Genomic DNA, 20025 nt, shown 5'->3' on the forward strand with positions numbered 1-20025 from the left:
GAGTTCTGGATCCCAGGATCAGCACTTTCTCCAGGACTTTAGACTCTCTGTTGTAAGGTAAATGAAACCAGACCAGGCAAGCGGCAACAAAGGAGCAGAAAAAAAAATTTATTAGTGCAATGCCGGTCGAGGTTCACTGGTCCGCACGCGGGACAGGGAAGTTGCGCCCAGCAGAAGGGACGACAGGCTTATCGAGGGAGCTGGGAGTGCCCTGAGGGTATGGTGAGCAGAACTAATTGGCCGGTGTGGGTGTCGTCATCACCGATGATTGGTCCTGCTGGGTTGCTGGGGAGAGAGTACTACTACGCGTGTTCTAGGCAGGACCTGCGGCTAGAGACCTTCCATTGAATCATTTGAGTGACATTCGCCGTTCTCTTCCTTTCTTGGCTCGAGTTGGGTTCCTCCAGTGAGACCCGTCCCTTCCTCTGGTACCTTCCATCTTACATTCCAGCCTTTTTGTCATAGGGGGCGCCGGCTCATTTTAGCTACTTCCTGCGGAGGAGGGGCGGCCTGGGGAAGTTCCAGCTGGTATGTGGCCGGGGGTGGTTTGGAGGGAAGGGGCGAGTAACCAGCATCTGGTTAACTGTAACTCGGGAGATTTCTGTCAGTCGCTATTGAAAAAATCTGAGGAGACCAGGGGCGAGTTTTAAGGCCTCTTTGGAAAGGCATGCTGCCGCTGCCAGTGCTCAGAGGCAAGGTTGCCATCCCTGCGCAGTGGAGTCTATTTGAATAGAAAGGCAACTGGTCGGTATGAGGGCTCCACTGGTTGGACTAGAACTCCAGTTGCTACTCCAGCTTCTTTAGTGAACAGGATGAAAGACTTGTGAGGATTGGGAAGCATGAAGGGGGGGAGGCCAGGAGGGCGCTCCGCAAATTCTCGGAAGCGTGAGCTACCATTGAGGGGGAAGTGAGGGGCCCGGTGGGGGCTTCTTTGGCTGTAGCATATAGTGGTTTAGCAAGTATAGCAAAGTTGGGGACTCAGTGTCTCAAGAAGCCCACCAATCCAAGGAATGACAAAATCTCAGCACCTGAGGTGGGGGGCTGGAGTTCCCTGATGGAGGTGGTGCAGTCCACCATGAGAGCTTTGGAGGTTGGGGGTGAGGGCCACCCCTAGCTAGGTGACTTGTGGGATGGAGAGTTGAGCTTTGGAGGGAGAGACCCTAAATCTCCATTGTGCCAAGAAGTTAAGGAGGGAGGCTGTGTCTTGGAGGGAGATTTTTTTTTGAAGGGCTGCACAGGAGGAGGTCATCTACATACTAGAGGAGGGTGCTGCACCCAGAGGCATAGAGGTATAGGTCTCTGGCCAATTCTTGGCAAAAAGGTGGAGGCTGTCACGGAATCTCTGGGGCAGAACCGTCCATGTTAACTGTTGGGTTTGGTGGGTGTCTGGATCCTCCCAAGGCAAAAAGCGGCTGGGAATCGGGATGTAGGGGGATGGTGAAGGCATCTTTAAGGTCTAGGACTGTGAAATGAGTGGTAGTTGGGGGTATCTGAAATAAAAGAGTATATGGGTTAGGGACAACTGGATGTAGTGGCACTACGGCTGAGTTGATAATCTGTAGATCTTGTACCAGTCGATAAGCACCAGACGGTTTTCTGACTGGGAGGAGAGAAGTATTGCAAGGGGAATTGGTGGGAACCAGGAGACCCTGGACAAGAGGCTGATTGACAATGGGCTGAAGACCCTTGCAGTGGGTGTGTGAAATAGGAAACTGAGGCTGAGAAGGGAAGCAGGAGGGGTCCTTGAGACAAATGAGGACTGGGGTGTGGTGTCTTGCCACTACTGGAGTGGAAGTGTCCCAGGCTACTGGGTCTACCTTCTCAGGGGAAACAGGGAAGTCGGACGAGGGCTCAGGGGAGGAGACAGCCTGGGTGAGGGCGAGGACCAGACTTGGAGGGGCTCAGTGTGAGGAGAGGCAGATAGATGCCCCAAGCTTATATGGGAGGTCCCTTCCTAGCAAGGGGGCTGGACATGATGGAATGACTAAAAATGAATGAGTGAAGGGGCGGCCTTCAAAGAGGCGGGACACCGGGCCTGTTTCTAGAAGTTTAGAGGAGGTCCCATAGACTCCCACAACCAAGACCTGGGAAGGATATAAAGACCCATGGAAGGAGGGTAAAACAGAATAGGTAGCCCCGGTGTCCACCAAAAGGGAGATGGACTTACCCGCTACCCGTAGTGTAGCCCTGGGCTCAGCAAGAGTGATCGGGGTGCTCAAGTCTAGGTGGCTTCAGTCGTCCAGGAGACCCAGGAGTTCTGAGGAGGGGCCCATCAGGGGAGCCAGCACCCCCACAAAACTCTGTTGCCAGAGGATGGCTCATCCCAAGGGGGCACTCCGACTTCCAGTGACCCTTCTGTCTGCAGACCGGGCAGGGCCAAGTCAGTGGCCTGGGGTTGGGGCAATGTTTTGCCCAGTGGCCATCCTGGCTACACTTGAAGCAAGCTCCTGGAGGCATGCGGGTCTCAGATTGTTTCCTGAGGCGGGGGCCCCAAGGCCCCTGTTGTGCCAGCCACAGGGTGGCGACCAGGGCTTGGGTTTGAAGGGCCACCTTCTGTTTTAGCCTCTGGGCCCAAACAGCCTCGGCTTCCTCCTCTAGGGCATTATAAACTTTAAAGGCCATATTTACTAGGTCTCGGAGAGGAGTCTGGGGGCCCACTTCTGCCTTTTTTAGTTTATGCCAGACAGATGCCCAGGTGGACTGGGTGATAAAGTGGGTAGCTAGGACCGTGGACCCCAGCGGTGAGGAAGGCTCTCAACAGGTGTGGAGTATAAGAGCCTCTGTTAAGCAACTAAGGAAAGAGGCTGGGTTTTCATTAGGCTCTTGAGTGACCTCCCTCAGTTTGTCATAGTTAGCAATTTTTTGAGCTGTCTTATCCATACTTGCAATAAGACAGCGGACCATCTGATCCCTCTTAGTCCTGCCTGTGACATTATCCTGATAGTTCCATTGTGGGTCTTCAGCGGGCACTGCCATGGTCCCGACTGGTAGTGATTGGTCGGAGTTATGTACCTGGTTGGCGTAGTCTTGAGCTGCTGAGGTGACACGATCATGCTCCTCAGGGGTGAGAGTGGAGGTTAGAATTATGTGGAGGTCATGCTATGTGAGTCCATATGCCTGAGTGAGGTACTGAAACTCCTTGGTATAGGCAGTCGGATTGGCAGAGTGTGAGCCCAGGTGTTTTTCTATCTGAGTACAGGTCTCCCAGGGAGAAGGGGACATGTACTCAAACCAATCCCTCAGCGCCAGCCACTTCCCTAAGGGCGGCCAATAATTGGGCCTGGGATCTAGTGACCGGAGGGCTGGCCCACTTAGGAGGTGGCTTGGGGATATAAGATGGCAGTGGGGCGTGGGTAGGAAGTGATGTAGGAGGACAAGATGGCGGTGGGAGTGGGTAGGAAGTGATGTAGGAGAAGGACAGAATGGCGGTGGGGTGGGGGTTGGAAGCGATGTAGAAGGAAAGATGGCAGTGGGGCGGGGGTGGGAAGTGATGTAGGAGAAGGCCAAGATGGTGGTGGGGTGGGGCTAGGAAGCAATGTGGAAGGGCAAGATGGCGGTGGGGCATGGGTAGGAAGCAATGTAGGATGACAAGATAGCGGGGGGCGGGGGCGGGGGTAGTGAAAGGAAAGGAGCGACACACAGCAGCAATTCACCGGAGAAATCCGCTTTATTAGGGAAAGGTGCTGGGTTATATAGGAAGGGGCATGGGGTGATTGAGGTGTCACTTCTACGGGGCTGGTGGCTGTTGGCTAGGTGCTGGGAGTGGGAGGCGGGCAGGGGTGATTGGGCTTCAGGTGGCGCCGGCGGGAACCGAGGACCCTGAAGAGAAGCCGGAAGCTCGCCATCTTACTGGTGGGGGCCCTTCATTCCCCCCTTTCTCCTCTATGGGGTTGTGGACGTTGCTTTCTCTCTGGCTGCTTCCTGCTGAACGGGGGCGGAGAAGGGAGTGAGGGCTTGAGGACCAGTAGGAGAGGGTTGATAGGACTCCCCACAGTAAGGATGAGTAGATGTGGACTTCTTCAGGTTGGAAATCAATGAAGGTTCCCTGTAACCATAGGTCGAAGACCTGTTGATTCCAATGGTGCCAAGAGGATATTGGTGTCAGGAGCCAGGCGTCTGCGGCTATTGTTTCCAGGAACAGTTTCCAGCGGAGAGAGGGGTCCATCTCAGCGTGTGGGGAGGAGGTCACGTGAGGGTGAGGGATCTTCTGTGGCCAGAAGCTGGTAGTTCCTGAGTAAAAGCTGGTTGAAAGCTTGATTAGAGAGTTTTCCAACTTGGGATTTGATGAACTTTATTATACAGGGTAAGAATAGACAGGCGAGAAGAATGATTATTATGGGGCCTGCAATGGGCCAGAGCCAGGTGAGGAGGGGGTTTGTTAGTATTGATGAGAATGGGTTGGAATTGGAAGCAGAGTGGAGGCTGGAGGCAAGGTCGGTGAGTTTGGTAATGTCAGTTTCTACAATGCCGGATTCGTTGATGTAATAGCAGCACTCTTCTCAGAGGAAGACGCAGGTGCCGCCCTTCTCGGCTGTAAGCAGATCTAAGGCCCGCCGGTTTTGAAGGGTGACCTTAGCTAGTGAAGTGACCTGTCTTTGGAGAGAGGCCAGGGAATCGGCAGTGGATGTCAGGGCTCCCTCAAGTTTGGCGTTGAGATCTCTAACTGCCCATAGAGAGTGCCCCAAGGCTCCTCCCGAAAACCCTGCCCCAATGGCTGAGGTGATCAAAGAGATACCGACCATGATGGGAAGGAAAGCAGCCCTTTTTGTGCGCAAGGGCAAGGGAGGTTGGAGCTTAAGAAATTCTGCCATGCTGTAAAGTGTAAACTATGGGATTAGGGTGACGAGAATGCAGGGTGTATTGGAGTTGGGAGGCAGTGAGTTGAAAAGACTGCCATTACACCAAAAGTGTCCTGGTTGCGTAAAAGTCTTAGAGCCGGAGGTAGGGGTGTAGATAGAGAGGCAGTGAAGTGCGCTGGAGGGGGGTGGAGTTGGGCCTACACAGTGGTGGATGGTGAGATTATCTGCATATTCTGGTTCCCATAGGGGTATGTCTGCCAGGGGGCGGAGGGGTTGTCCTTCTGCATGGAAGGAGTAGTTGGAAATATTAAGGGGCACGGCGGCCAGCAGTGGGCGCTGTAGTGATGCACATAAGAAACAATTGGCGGTGTTAAGGGTGTGGTTGAGAAAGATGGTGGTGTCTTGAATGAGCTGTAACCAAGAGTAGGAGGAATAAGAAGATGAAGAGGCGCCGTCAAGAGTTTGGATAATGACTTTTTCAGAATGTCTGATATCTGATGCAACTTGAGAGATCTGGGAGTGAGAGGGAACATACTCTCGAGAGATATGAAGGGTACCGTGGGGGGTCAAGGACCCCCCGTAGTAAACTGAGGCTGTGACTCCGGCGGCCCATCGAGAGTCCCAGGGATCTGGGATTGATAAGGAGAATGAGCCGTTGGGATATTTCATTAAACGGTTGGAGGAGTAATACTGTGGGTACCGGGAGTTACCCATGTAGTGAATGGTGCAAGACCAGTAGGGACATCTCCTGTAGGTGTCTGGCCATCGCCTGCAATAGGCTTGTCTTTGGTCATAGAGGAAGCAGAGGTAGGGAGAATAAAGGTAGCTGCTAGTGAACACTTCAGTGGAGGGAGGAAAGCGGAGGTATAAAGGCTCAGAGCAGCCTTTCAGAGAGCAGTCTGATGTGGCAATGAGGGCAGTAACTTTTGTTTGATGCTGTGTGTAAGTCTGTCTGACTTTGAATCACCATACAAAGGAGGCTGGGGTGGCGGGGAAGACAATAGGAATGAGGAAAAAAAGCGAGAGAGTGGTAAAGGAGGAAAAAGTCATGATTCGGGTATGGATGGCAAAGGTGGTGAATGGGAGATGCGGAGTTTCAAGGGATCAGAGGGATGAGGCGTGGTAGAGTAGACAGCGTCTTGGGCTGTATCCGAAGGACTCTGGATTGTGACTGATGGGTCTTGGGTGTCCAGAGAAGGTGGGTCCTGGGTATTTGGTTTCAACCTGGAGATATGAATCCAAGGGGTGACAGAGTTATCAGGCAGTGAGAGCTTGGTGGCCGAGGGGGTGCAGAGAATAACTGGGTGTGGACCTTCCCATTTCGAGGTGAGAGAGGGCCGATCCTCTGGCGGCTTATAAAACACTAGTTGGCCGGGCTGTAAGACAGGAGGATTTTGGGAGGCAGATGGATCAGGAAGGAGCCAATCCTGATATTTCCACAATTCAGTGTGGAGGAGAGGGAGTAGTGGAAGGGCCATATTGGGAGGAATTGGTCCTTTGTGGGAAGGGAGCCCCGGGGGTAGAATCAGGCGGCCGTACATGATCTCAAAGGGCGACAAGAAGGAAGGTTTCTCTGGGAGGGCCCGAATGCGGAGTAGAGCTAAGGGAAGTAAGCGAACCCAGTCAAGGTGTAGTTCTAGAGATAGTTTGGTCAGGATGTCCTTTAGAGTCCTATTGGCTCTTTCTACTTTTCCCAAAGCTTGTGGTCGATAAGGACAATGTAAATGCCAGGGGAGTGAGAGCGACTTGGAGAGGTTCTGGATAATTTGGGCAGTGAACTCAGGGCTGTTATCTGATTGGAGGGAAGTGGGCATCCCGAACCTAGGAAAGATCTGGGTGAGGAGGATAGAGGCAACCGCGGACGCTCATTTGTTAGTGGTGGGGAAAGCTTCGACCCATCCTGAAAATGTATCTACTAACACGAGTAGGTATCTGGTATGCTGTACAGGGGGCATGTTAGTGAAGTCTATTTGCCAATCTGCGGCAGGGACATTACCCCTTGCTTGATGAGCTGGGAAGGGTTGAGCCTTGAGGGGGGTATTAGGGTTAGTGCGTTGGCAGATGGTGCACCTGCAGGTGATTTGGTTAGGTAGGGTTTTGTCTTCAGGAGAGAGAGAAAAAAAAGATTGTAAAAAGTGGATCAAGGATTGGGGGCTGGGATGGAACAGATCATGTAAGAGGCGGAAGAGAGACTCTTTGTCCTGGAAACAGAGGGTGTCTTGTGATAAGGCTAAAACCGCAAGGGCAGATGGATTGTTGTCTGGTGTGTCTTCTGATAGGGCAACTGACCGGGCTACTCTGTCGGCTTTGTTGTTACCTCTTGCAATGGGGGAGTCATCCTTTTGATGTGATTTGCAGTGGACTATGCCTAGTCGGTGTGGGAGTTGTGAAGCCTCTAGAAGTTTAGTAATTAAGGCTGAATTAGTTATGGAATTTCCTTTTGTGGTGAGGAGGCCTCGTTCTTTCCATACTGCCGCGTGAGACAAGAGAATGTGGAATAAGTACTTGGAGTCAGTGTACAATGTGAGAGATGTGTCCCGGCCAGAGTGCAAGCTCTGGTGGCTGCAATGAGTTCGGCCTGTTGATTGGTTGTACCAGGGGGTAGGGCTCGTGCCTCAATGACATCTTCGAGGGAGACTACTGCGTGTCCTGCGTAGTGGGTGCCCTCATGTTTAAAGGAGGACCCATCAGTAAACCAGATGAGGTCGGAGTGTGAGAGGGCTCCTTCAGAGATCGTGGAGTGGCACGGAAGGAAGTTGTGAAGGACTTCCAGGCAATCATGCGAGGGAGTATGAGGAGAGTAGGGTAGAGGAAGAAGAGTGGCCGGATTCAGGGGCTGGCAGGGGAGGAAAGAAATGTCTGGATTTTGGAGGAAAGAGGACAGTAAGGTCAGGAGTCTGGAGGGAGGGAGAGTCTGTAAACTTTTGTAGGTTAAGAGATCTTTTAGGTGATGTGGGGACAGAATGGTAAGGGGCGCCCCGAATGTTAGTTTATGAGCTTCTTTCTGCAAGAGCTGCCCAGCGGCTAATGCCCGTAGGCAGGGGGCCCATCCCCGAACTGTGGGGTGTAATTGCTTGGAGAGATAAGCTACTGGGGCAAAGGATGGGCCATAATATTGCCCTAGGACTCCTAGAGCTTGACTGGACCTCTTATGAATGTATAATAAGAAGGGTTTCGACAAATCAGGGAGATGGAGAGCTGGAGCTTCCACAAGGGCTTGACGGAGCTTAATGAAGGAGTGTCAGGGTGAGGATGATAATGGTTCTTCAGGGGGCCCTTGCTGAGGTCATATAGGGGTCTTGCCAACAGGGAGAAGTTAGGGATCCACTCTCTAAAATACCCAGCCAGGCCTAGAAAGGAAAGGATTTCTGTCTTGGTTTTGGGAATGGGTAGGTCAGAGAGGAGTCATTTTATGTCTAAGGTAATGGACTTTCTTTGTTGAGACAGAAGGAATCCAAGGTAAGTGACAGAAGGGGAAGAGATTTGAGCTTTGACGGGGGATACCCGGTAACCTCTGGAAGCTAGAAGGTTAAGTAGAGAGGCAGTGTCAAGTTGAGACTGTTCCCACGAGGGACTGCAGAGTAGAAGTTCGTCTACATATTGTAATAAAGTGGACTCGGAGTGATCATGATGAAACTGTTTGAGGTCCTGAGCTAGGACTTGTCCAAAAATATGGGGACTATCTCCGAAGCCTTGTAGCAAAACTGTCCAAGTAAGTTGTTCAGAATGTCTCGTGCATGGGTCTGTCCAGGTGAAGGCGAAAAAATCTTGGGAGGAGGGGTCCAGAGGGATAGAAAAAAATGCGTCCTTGAGATCTAGGACTGAGAAGTGGGATGCCAAGGCAGGGATCTGCGATAAAAGGGTGTATGGATTTGGAACTAAGGGATGGATAGGGACAACGGCCATGTTGATGAGGCGAAGGTCTTGGACAAGGCGGAAAGATCCGTTGGTTTTTTTAACAGCTAATATGGGGGTATTAAATGGGGAGTGAGTGGGTCTGAGGTAATTTTTGTTTAAGAGATCTTGAATGATGGGTTGGAGGCCTATGAGGGCTGAAGTGCTAAGGGGATATTGGGCCTGACAGATATACTGAGAGGGGTCACGTAATTTGATAGAGGCAGGGGGACATAGGGCCATGGAGGGGCTTGTAATGTCCCAAACTTTGGGATTTACAGGGTGTATGAGGGCGGAACCGGAGCTTTCATTGGGTAGAGGGGGGTCGTCGGCTATGAGGGCCATCAGAAAGGGAGTACTGGGGGCTGTGGGAGTGGATATAGTTATGGAAACATGCAGGAGAGAAAGGATGTCCTGTCCTAGTAAAGGGATGGGACACTGGGGCATAACCAGGAAGGAGTGGGAGAAAGGTATGGGATTGTCTTGGATTGTACATAAAAGGGGGGGGTTAATGGGAAAATCTGTTTACCTCCTACCCCAACTATAGGAGTAATGGCTGGCGTGGTAGGGCCCCGGTATTCTCGCAAGACTGAGAAGGTGGCTCCTGTATCTAGGAGGAAGGAGATGGGGTGACCGTCTACTATTAAAGTAACCCTGGGCTCCTGTTTGGTGATGGAAATGGTCGGGCGAGAAGCCCCCGGGCCCCGTCAATCTTCTTCTGCCAGCCCCACTACGGCGGGTTTAGGATGGGGGTTGTTCATCCAGCCTCCCCTTCGGGTGGTTGGGCAGTCAGACCCCCAGTGGCCCATTTTGTGGCATCTGGGGCATGGGGTGGTAGGAGATCTGGGGGAGGGGCACACCCTTGACCAATGTCCCTCTTTTCCGCACTTGAAACAAGCTCCTGGGGGGGGGCTTGTTTGTAGAGGGGCGCCCAGGTTGTGGTTTTATCAGCTGGGCCAACATCTGGAAATTGGCCTGATCAGCCTTTTGTTTACGGTGTTCTTTCTCCTCCTCCCGGTTATGGAAGACTTTAAAGGCCACTGTTAGGATCTCAGTCTGTGGGGTAGTGGGGCCCTGTTCTAACTTTTTGAGTTTAGCTTTAATGTCGGGGTAGCTTTGAGCTAGGAAGTATGTCATAAGGACATGTCTTCCTTTAGGTGTTTCTGGGTCCAGGCTGGTATACTGTAATAGGGCTTGAGTGAGTCTGTCTAAGAACTCGGAGGGGGTTTCATCTCTCTTTTGAATTATGTCTTGGAGCTTTTGAAAATTGACTACTTTATGAGCTGCCTTTTTCAGACCTGCTATTAAGCAGGAGGCAAAATATCTTGAGAGCGGAGACCCACGGTAGTGTTATAATCCCAGTGTGGGTCTTGTTTGGGGACAGCAGTGGGGCCAGGGGGATAGGTGGGGTCAGTCCTGTGGGTTTCGGTAGCGTGCGTTTGGACGAAGTCCCAAACTCGTCTATGCTCTTCAGGGAGGAGAGTATTGGCCAGGAGCATGAAAATGTCATGATGTGTGAGGCTGTAAAACTGGAGGGTCCATTGAAACTCCCTGATGTATGTTGTGGGATCAGTGGAAAAGGAACCTAAGCGTTTCTCAAGTTGGGCTAAATCTCCTAAGGAGAAAGGGATGTGAATGCGCACGATGCCTTCGGATCCTGCTACTTCCCGGAGGGGGCGATAATTTTGGGAGGCCCTCGGGACCGAGTCTGAGGGGAACTGAAGGGTTCTGGCTCAGTCTGTAGGGGGGAAACAGGTGATGGGGGCAAAGACGCGATAATTTTGGGAGGCCCTTGGGACCGAGTCTGTTGGGGCAAAGACGGAGGAGGCTCCTGGAACTTAGTTAGAGGGGGGCTGAAAGGCTCAGGCTCGATCCTGCAGGAGGGAGGGAGGTGAGGGGGACGGAGGAGGAGGGGGGGAGGGGGGGAGGAGATGGTGGTGGAAGGAGGAGAGGAGGGGGAAGGGAGAGGACGGGAGGCCTCTTGCGGGGGTGGAGGCAGCAGCAGCTGTGGAGGGTGGAGGGGTTCTAGGAGGGGGAGGGGCCGAAGGGGGAAGCCTGTTTGGTGGAGGCTCGTCGGCCAGGTCAAAGGTAATCGAAGAGGGACTGGGAGTGTGGGGAGGGGAGGGAGACGGCTTGCAGGCTAGGAGAACTTGGGGCGGGGAGCAGGTGGTGCAGAGGCTGGGATTTTGAGCTAGGAGGCGAAAAGCCTCGATATAGGGAATCTTCCATTTTTTCAGGCGCTGGCAGTAGTTAAAGAGATTGCGAGTGATGTTAGGATCAAGAGTTCTCCCTGCGGGCCATTGGTTGTGATTGTCTAGGGGGTATGTCGGCCAATCTTGGGAGCAGTATTTACGGAGAAGTTTTGGTTTTATATCAGGCGTCAGGGAGAGGGTAGCCAGATGCTTAAGCAGGCATTCAAGAGGTGAACTTTCAGGGAGGATGAGGAGGCTCCCATGGCTACAGGACAGAGGAGGAGACAGACAGGGGAAGACGAACGGAGATCCTCGGACTGGAAGCAGACCGCAAGGAGACAAAGGGCGTCCCTGGTGATCCTTGGTGGTCTGCGGAAACTCGTACACGAGTCAGAATTTCTTAGGAAGTGTGGGTCATCACCCAGACTTCCCTAAGAAGGCAGAGTGCTGGAGTCACGAGGAACCTAGTACTAGGAATTTTCGGTGAACGGAACGGATTTTGGCGGACGGAACAGAAGGAGGAGAGGGGAAAAAAGGGAGTGTTCTCATCCGCAAAGGAGTCACCTCGTTTATGGCTGTTGGAGGGGGGCCTGAGGGTCCGCCGCAGCCGTGAAGGCCTGAGGCGGGGAGCGTTCCCTCCTCGTCCCTGAGCGTCAGGGCCTTGCCGGACCATCACGGTCAATGGCACTGCGATAGCTCGGGGAAGAGTGGCCCACCCCGGGGGGAAAACTTACCTAAAGGCCAGAGAGGAGTGGTGAGAGTGATGAGCCAGCGCCGGAAAAAGAGGACGAGGGCAAGCTGCTGCTGGTGTCGGGGGGAAGACGGGGCCCAGTTGGGGTGTCCCGTCTCCCGGGTTTCGGCACCAATGAAAAGAAAGAAGCGACAGCAGCAATTCACCGGAGAAATCCGCTTTATTAGGGAAAGGTGCTGGGTTATATAGGAAGGGGCATGGGGTGATTGAGGTGTCGCTTCTACGGGGCTGGTGGCTGTTGGCTAGGTGCTGGGAGTGGGAGGGGGGCGAGAGGTGATTGGGCTTCAGGTGGCGCCGGCGGGAACCGAGGACCCCCCCGAAGAGAAGCCGGAAGTTCGCCATCTTACTGGTGGGGGCCCTTCAGGTAGTAAGCAATGTAGGAGAAGGACAAGATGGCAGTGGGGCATGGGTAGGAAGCGATGTAGGAGGACAAGATGGCGGTGAGGCGGTGGTAGGAAGCGATGTAGGAGAAGGACAAGATGGCGGTGGGGCGGGGGTAGGAAACGATGTAGGAGGACAAGATGGCGGTGAGGCGGTGGTAGGAAGCGATGTAGGAGAAGGACAAGATGGCGGTGGGAGTGGGTAGGAGGTGATGTAGGAGGACAAGATGGCGGTGGGGAGTTGGGAAGCGATGTAAAGAAGGACAAGATGGTGGTGGGAGTGGGTAGGAGGCAATGTAGGAGGACAAGATGGCGGTGGGGCGGTGGTAGGAAGCGATGTAGGAGAAGGACAAGATGGCGGCGGGGCGGGGGTTAGGAAGCAATGTAGAAGAACAAGACAGCGGTGGGGCACAGGTAGGAAGCGATGTAGAAGAAGGACAAGATGGCGGTGGGGCAGGGGTGGGAAGCGATGTAGGATGACAAGATGGCGGGGGGTGTGGGTAGGAAGCGATGTGGGATGACAAGATGGCGGTGGGGCAGGGGTGGGAAGCGATGTAGGATGACAAGATGGCGGTGGGGCGGGGGTAGGAAGCGATGTAGGAGAAGGACAAGATGGCGGTGGGGCGCGGGTAGGAAGCAATGTAGGAGAAGGACAAGATGGCGGTGGGGTGGGGGTAGGAAGTGATGTAGGATGACAAGATGGCGGTGGGGCGGGGGTGTGGGTAGGAAGCGATGTAGGAGGACAAGATGGCGGTGGGGTGGGGGTAGGAAGTGATGTAGGATGACAAGATGGCGGTGGGGCGGGGGTGTGGGTAGGAAGCAATGTAGGAGGACAAGATGGCGATGGGGCAGGGGTAGGATGCGATGTAGGAGAAGGACAAGATGGCGGTGCTCATGGAAGAGGAGGGGTATAACGTGGGTGCTGGGGGTAAGGCTGGAAATAAAGGAGTTAGATGTGACGTCAGTAGGACCAGAGGCGGGTGGTTGTGTCTCCATGGCGGGACCAGCCCCGTGGCAGGTACAGAGGCAGGTGGGGGAAGGGAATTGACTGAACTTGGTGGGACTGAAGTGGAAGACAAAGGAATAATTAAAGATGGCGGTTTGGGTGGGGTAGCCAGGTAGGGGATAGGTGAGACGGGCGATGACACAGGGGTAGGCACAGAAGAGGCCTCAACAGAACAGGCTTGGGCACCAGGGCCGAATAAGGAGGGTGTTGGGAAGGGCCAGACAGTTGAGGAGAAGGAGACAGAAGAAACGGGGAAGGAGGGGTAGGAGTTGGAGCGGGGAGGCCAAGGTCTTCTGGGGGCTCTGTAAAGGAAGATTCCAGCACACTGAGAGGTTGATAGCCCCTATTGGGGGACTTGGCCAGGAGGGCCTGGGCTGAGGAACACTTAACACAGAGGTCTGGGCGGGAGCGCAATGCCCAAAAGGCCTGGATATAGGGAACCTTGGACCATTTCCAGTCCGGTAATAGTTGCTGAGATCAGTGAGGAGGTGGAAATCAAAAGTTCCCGGGGGGCAGCAAGACTGGTTATCCAGAGGATATTGAGGCCAGGCCCGGGAACAAAGGAAGATCAGTTTCTGTTTACGGATATCCTAGGATAAGCCCAGAGCAGTGAGATGGGAAGTAAGACACGTGGGTGGGGTCTGTGCCTCAGGTTTGAGTGGTGGCTTCCCATGACTATCTCCTCTGTCCCCGGGTCCCCAAACAAGTAGGTCTAGCATCCCAGAGCCACTCTGGTTAGGGGCGGGAAAAACAAGTTTGGCGATCCGGAGATAGGGACGTCTCCACTATACCGGAGCTAAATAGGTACAGGCCGGAGGGGCATCCAGACGTGGCCGTGATTTTGGACCAGGCACCCCATGGAGGGTAGGAGGAGGGAGCAGGGAAGACGAGGGTGTCACCAAGTTGTCTGAGGCCCTGGGATCAGGTCTGTTCTACAGAGAGGTCCCGGGTCAGGAGAGGAGGGTGGAGCCCGCTGGGGCCCCACACCCGGGTTTTGGCACCAATGTAAGGTAAACAAAATCAGACCAGGCAAGCAGCAACAAAGGAGCCAAAAAAATTTTTTTTGCACAATCCCAGGCGAGGTTCACCGGTCCACGCACAGGCCAGGGAAGTTGCGCCCAGCAGGAGGGACGACAGGCTTATCGAGGGAGCTGGGAGTGCCCTGAGGGTATGGTGAGCAGAACTAATTGGCCGGTGTGGGTGTCGTCATCACCGATGATTGGTCCTGCTGGGTTGCTGGGGAGAGAGTACTACTACGCGTGTTCTAGGCAGGACCTGCGGCTAGAGACCTTCCATTGAATCATTTGACATTCGCCGTTGTCTTCCTTACTTGGCTCGAGTCGGGTTCCTCCAGTGAGACCCGTCCCTTTGATGCCCATTTACAATATTATAATTACTTTGTATATTTGCACAGCCCATTACTGTTTGACAAAGTAATTTTATGGGCATTTAACTCATTCAACCTTCATTACAACCCTTTAGGGTGGCCAGTGGGCAGATAATACCATTCTATAGCCCCTTCATTTTTCTCCTGAGCACTTAACCACCCTTCAACATGCCGCATCATTGGCATTTTTATTTTTGTTTTCCCCACATAAGAATGTAAACTTCATCAGGGCAGGAATTGTTGTCTCTTATTTGCTGCTGGCACACAGCAGGCACTCAGAAAATATTGGCGGAATGAATGTTTCAGGGAAGAATGAACTAAAGCCCAGAGAGGTTAGATCAGCCTGAGGCCACACAGCAAGTAAACCGTAGTCGCTGTTGAACCTAGTCTCCTCTCAGCGTGTATTCTTTTAGTCTCTTTGCTCTCTCTGCGGGTTTCCTAGGGCGACTGGTATTAGAGTGGACCCAGGAGGTACCAGGGGAGGGGCAATACCTGAGATAGCCGCAGATGGGCTAAACTGCCACCAGAAAGTGCTCCTGGAATCCTAGAGATAAAACCACACTTTTGTTGCCAAAATGAGGAAGAGCTGCTTCTGCTAATGGCAGAAGGGCTTAGCTTAATTTACAGCCTCTCCTTTTCATCCTGGGAACAGAAGTTTTTCCCTTGTAATTTACTGCACATGAATTGTGCTAAGGCTCTGAAGCACAGGGGTTCCTAAAAATGAGGAAGCTGCAGGGAAATTACCTGGGCTGGCTGTTTTTTAAAGGGGCAGTCACGATTATCAAACTTACCACCCAGCTGGAAGAGGTCTCAGAGATCGAACAGTCCAACCTGTCACTTTACAGATGAAGAACAGGCCCAGAGAGATCGGGTGGCTTGCTGGAGTTAGATACCTGGCTCAGCCCCTGTCACTCTCTTCTTTCCCCACCCTCTGTCACTCAGATGCTCCCAGAGGTGAAATGGGAATTAACCCAAATGCAGGACAACAGCTACTGCGAACAGGTGCCCAGCTCCTCTGGATCTTCTTAACCTTAAAAATAAAACAGGTGTTTTACCAGCAAAATGGATTTATTCAGGAATAGCAGAGAATTGTACTTCAAGACATGCAAGCTACTGTAAAAGCACAGGAAAGTCTGGAGAACAGAGGACTGGCTCTTTTATCGAGGAAAAGTAGAGTCTATTAATAACTAAAAGTCTGTTGGAGTAAACAGAGTGCAATGTGTAGTAGCTTTTCATTGGCTGAGCTATGGCAACCTCTCATTGGCTGGGCTGTTGCCAGGCAAGGAAAAAGTCTTCCTCCTGCTGGGGTAGTAGAGGATAGGCTTCTTCCTACAGGGAAAGCAAGTTGTGTCCCTTCCTATTGGGGTCTGAAATTGGCCAGGACAGGTAGAACATGAAAGCTCCTCCTTCTTGCCTCCAGACCCCATTTCAAAGGAGGTTTCCTTTATTCAGATTCAGTCTCATCCGTGGCTACCACACAGTGTATGTTTGGGGAATAGCCATGCAAAAAATCACACTATGTGCCCAGTAGATAACTAAGAACTACGACTTCTGAGTCTCTTGGCCTTTGCTGCTTTCTCCACCCACTTGAGAGGCAAGGAATTGATTTCAAAAATCACCTGGCTAACTATGTTTGCTTCCTCTTTTTTTTTCTTTGTACTGGATTAATCAGTGTGGACTTGGATTTCTCTGGATTTGTGATTCTCTGTGCTTTTGTCTTTCCCCTGAAATTGCATTCTAATCCGGCATGACGTTTGTGCGGTTTCCCCAGCGACCGTCTGAAAAGCCATAAACAGCTTTTGAGGGGAGAAGTGAGAGACTGCACAATCCTGACCAGGAGATAAAACCCAGGTGCTCAAAGGCTAGTTCATAGCAACACCCTCTTAACCAGGGAAGGAAAACTCACTGCACTTGAGTATTTTCCATGCTAAAAGGGCAGTTAGTTATTTTTTAAGTCTCTCAGAACCTAAGAATCCATAGGGTACATCTGAAACAGAGGTGGTTTGTTGGATAATTTTAAAGGCAATTTTCAGTGACTTCTACAACTGTTTTGTATATTATCTTGACAGGAAAAGGAACATGGAAAATCACACTTTATTGATTTTCTCCGAACTCCTTTCACATCTTAATCAGTATATGGACATACATTTTATATAGTTGTCAGAATTAGCACATACCCTTTTCATTTCCTATTTATATACTCTTACAGAAAAACACACTCTTGTGTCTCCCCTATTCTCAAAACCCTGTTTCATTTCTGATACTTCTGATTACCAAATGCATGTGTTGGGAGGGAGGGGGATTCCCACACCCAGCAATTCTGTAACACCAGCTGGGTATCCTATAATCTAACTCAATTCTAACAGTATTTACCAGGAGTTAACATCACACCCACAAGTTAAGGGTTCAGTCCCACAAAATTATCTCCCCCTCTCACTTTAGACTCCAGTTGAAAGTCCAGGTTGTTACCTCTGCTTCTGAAAGAACAGTATAAATCAGAGTCCCATGACCCCCTCCTCGGGTTCAATGAAATTGCTAGAGGAGCTCACAGATCACAGAACTCAGGAAAAGAGTTTACTTACTAGATTATCATTTTATTACAAGGGATATTAAGGAAACAAATGAACAGCCAGATGAGGACATACATAGGGTGAGGTCCAGAAGGGTCTTGAGCACATATGTGTCTGTCCCCATGGAGTTTGGGGCGTGCCACCCTCCTAGGACGTGGAGGCATTCCTGTTCACCAGCCTGGAAGCTCTGCAAACCCCACCCTTTTGGGTTTTTATGGAGGCTTCTTTACGTAGGTATGATTGATTAAGTCATTGCTCATTGATGAATGATTCAGCCATCAGTGTAGCACTAAAAGTTCTGTCCGTCTTATCACTTGGCTGGTTCTGGCAACCCACTTCGATCCTTGGTTAGCCAGAGGCTTAAAAAGATCATTTCATTAACATAAACTCAGTTGTGGTAGAAAGGGGTTTGTTATGAATAAGAGAAGACACCCATTTCGTCTTTATCTCTGCTATTTCAGGAACTAAGGACAAAATCCAAATACTATAACAAAAGATGCTACTATTGCTCTAATCACTTAGGAGATTACAAGGGTTTGGGGAGCTGTGAGCCAGGAACTGTGGACAAAAAACAAAATAGATAATTTTTATTATAAATTGCAACATCATATATGCACATCTCCATGGATCGGAAATGCCTGAGTTTTTCTGTCTGGTGCCTCTACTGTGAGGCACAATTGGCATGGCCATTCCCCATCACTTGAAATTGTGGTCATTTCTAGTTTTTACATGTGTAATATCACTTCATAATCTTGTTCCCTACTGCCTGATGTGGCACCTTTGATGAACTGTTCCTGGTATTAACCTTAAAAATAAAACTTGTCAGTTATTTTACCAGAAAAAACGTCTTCATTTGGGAATAGCAGAGAATTGTAACTGGATACAAGCACGCTATGGCAAAACCTTAGGCAACTCTAGAGAACAAAGGAGAGGACTGTTCTTTTATAGAGGAAAGGTGAGAGGACTGTTCTTTTATAGAGGAAAGGTGGTGTCAAGAGGGGCTGCTATAAACAAATCTGACCTCTCCTTTCAGCCTCCCCGGCCACCTCATTATTCCACACCATCCTCTGGCTCCCTTGTCCCAGCCAGAGTGGTCTACAAAAAACATAGGTCATGTTGTAGCCTTTCTTAAAACCCTACTACCCTGGCTTTCCATGGTCCTTGGAATGGAATCTGAACTCCTCACTCTGACCTATAAGACCTCATAAGACCCCATCTCTGCCTGTCCACTCTGCCCTCAACCCCCACTCTCGTCAACTGGTCAACCAAGCTGGCCTATGGGCGTCCCCTCCTTCTGGAATGCTCCCCAGCTCCAGCTCCCGTGCACCTGCTCACTTGTCTGTCAGACCTCAGCTCACTTGTCTTCTCCTGGCAGATGGTCCTTACCCTTCCTTTTCTTTCTGAAAACACTTCCGCTTTCCCACCAGTAATGACCAGTGACAGCATGTCATTATTCCCTCATAGGACTTCTCACAGGTTGTCCTTCTCTTGTCTTACCATCTTTTGCGCTCGGGTGTCAGCCGTCCCCAACCCCACGGGAAGGTGAGATCTACGGGGTGGGGCGGGGCCCCCACTGACTGCGCCACTTGCAGAGCGCCTGGCCTGTAGTGAACATTCAGGAGGGCGTAATAAATGACTAAACTGAGAGGTGAAACTTACCTCGAGCCTCTCCATGCTTCTGCCTCACTGGGTTTGGCACTTCTGGGCACCTCTTCGCTGGGGAGGCCGGGGAGAGGAGGAGCGCCCTTCCCAAATCCCTCCCAGAAGGTTTGTGCAAAGTCGTTCTGACAAGGCAGGTGTCCTATGGCCTGGATGGCCCAGGTTAGGGGACAAAGCAGAAGGTGGGGCGGAGCCATGGATGACAGAGAGCTGACGCCCACCCAATGTTGCACAGGGGGACCTGCCCAGAGATGCCAAGGTCCCCTTTGTGTCAGCGTGTCCCTCTCCCCAGCCTCTACCACTTAGCGAAATGATTCTCCCATGTATCCCACATCTTACTAGTGTTATCTCATTTTTATTCTCTTCATAGCTGCACCAAGGTCAGCATATTATCTTCATCCCACTGAAAGAAACTGAGGGCCAGAGAGTTAAAAACTGACTCTTATCTTGCAATTAGTAAACAATGGAGTCAGGATAGGAACCTGAGACCACCTGACTGCTGAACCCTGGGGCCCGCCCACAACCCAGTGGGAGCTTCTGGGGGCCTCCTGACGCGGTGCCATTGACCTCTGCTCTCAGCGCCCGAGGAGTCTCTCAGGGCCCTCCTGCCTTCTGCACCACCCCTGCTTCGTGGGCAGGCCCACCTCTCCCACCACAGGGAAGCTCTCTGAAGCCACGGATTATGTCTCGTCTTTGGTGAAGAAGTAGAATCACAGAATTATGGCCAATTCTAGTTAATAAACGCCACCTTGGAGTGTCCTATAACTGCGCAGTGGGCTCGCTCTCAGTTCTCAGCCAGCCTGGGCGGGAGTTAAGGCATTGACAGCATCTCACAGGCAGCCCCCCACTCTCCACCCACCCCTGTCCCCAAGAGGCCCACAGCCGAACACTTTCTGGAGATAATTTGAAAAACAAGATGAGGAAACCTGGCTGTACTCCTGTTTCTGTTACTAACTTGCTGGGTAACTTTGGGCAACTGGCCGTTGCTTCCTGGGCCTCAGTTTCCCTGTTTGTAAAAGCAGAGGGGTTGGGAGTCCCCTCTCTAGTATTTCTTCTCTCTGTAAATACTGAGAGGGCCTACTGGGCAGAGGGCTGGGCTCGGGGGGTACAGCGGTAGCAAGCAGTTTGATGGTGAGACTTCCCTGACTCTACAGGTCAGAGTTTTTGACACTAGCCAGCTGTCAAACCTCACACGTAACACTTTGTGATGGTCCCCAAACATTTCGATCACATTAGCACAACTCCACTTTTAAGACACCTACACAAATCCCCTGCAGCTCACACCCAGCTGGTGTCTTTGCAAGGCCCCTTCTCCGCCTTTGTCCTCGGAGAAGTCTGACCTCGACGTTGTGGCCCAGTGGACTGAGCACCGCAGGTGCCACAACTG

At 51.7% G+C, this 20025-nt stretch overlaps 1 long non-coding RNA gene across 1 annotated transcript; it reads left to right on the plus strand.

The window, feature by feature from the left end:
- The first annotated feature begins 307 nt into the window (after positions 1 to 307).
- LOC140848654 (uncharacterized) lies at positions 308 to 19403 on the plus strand. Its single transcript, XR_012129749.1, has 2 exons — positions 308 to 428; positions 19009 to 19403. It is a non-coding gene; the product is annotated as an uncharacterized lncRNA (long non-coding RNA).
- The last annotated feature ends 622 nt before the right edge of the window (positions 19404 to 20025 follow it).

Source organism: Manis javanica, chromosome 4 (assembly GCF_040802235.1).
Source record: "Manis javanica isolate MJ-LG chromosome 4, MJ_LKY, whole genome shotgun sequence".
Taxonomy (NCBI): Eukaryota; Metazoa; Chordata; class Mammalia; order Pholidota; family Manidae; genus Manis; species Manis javanica.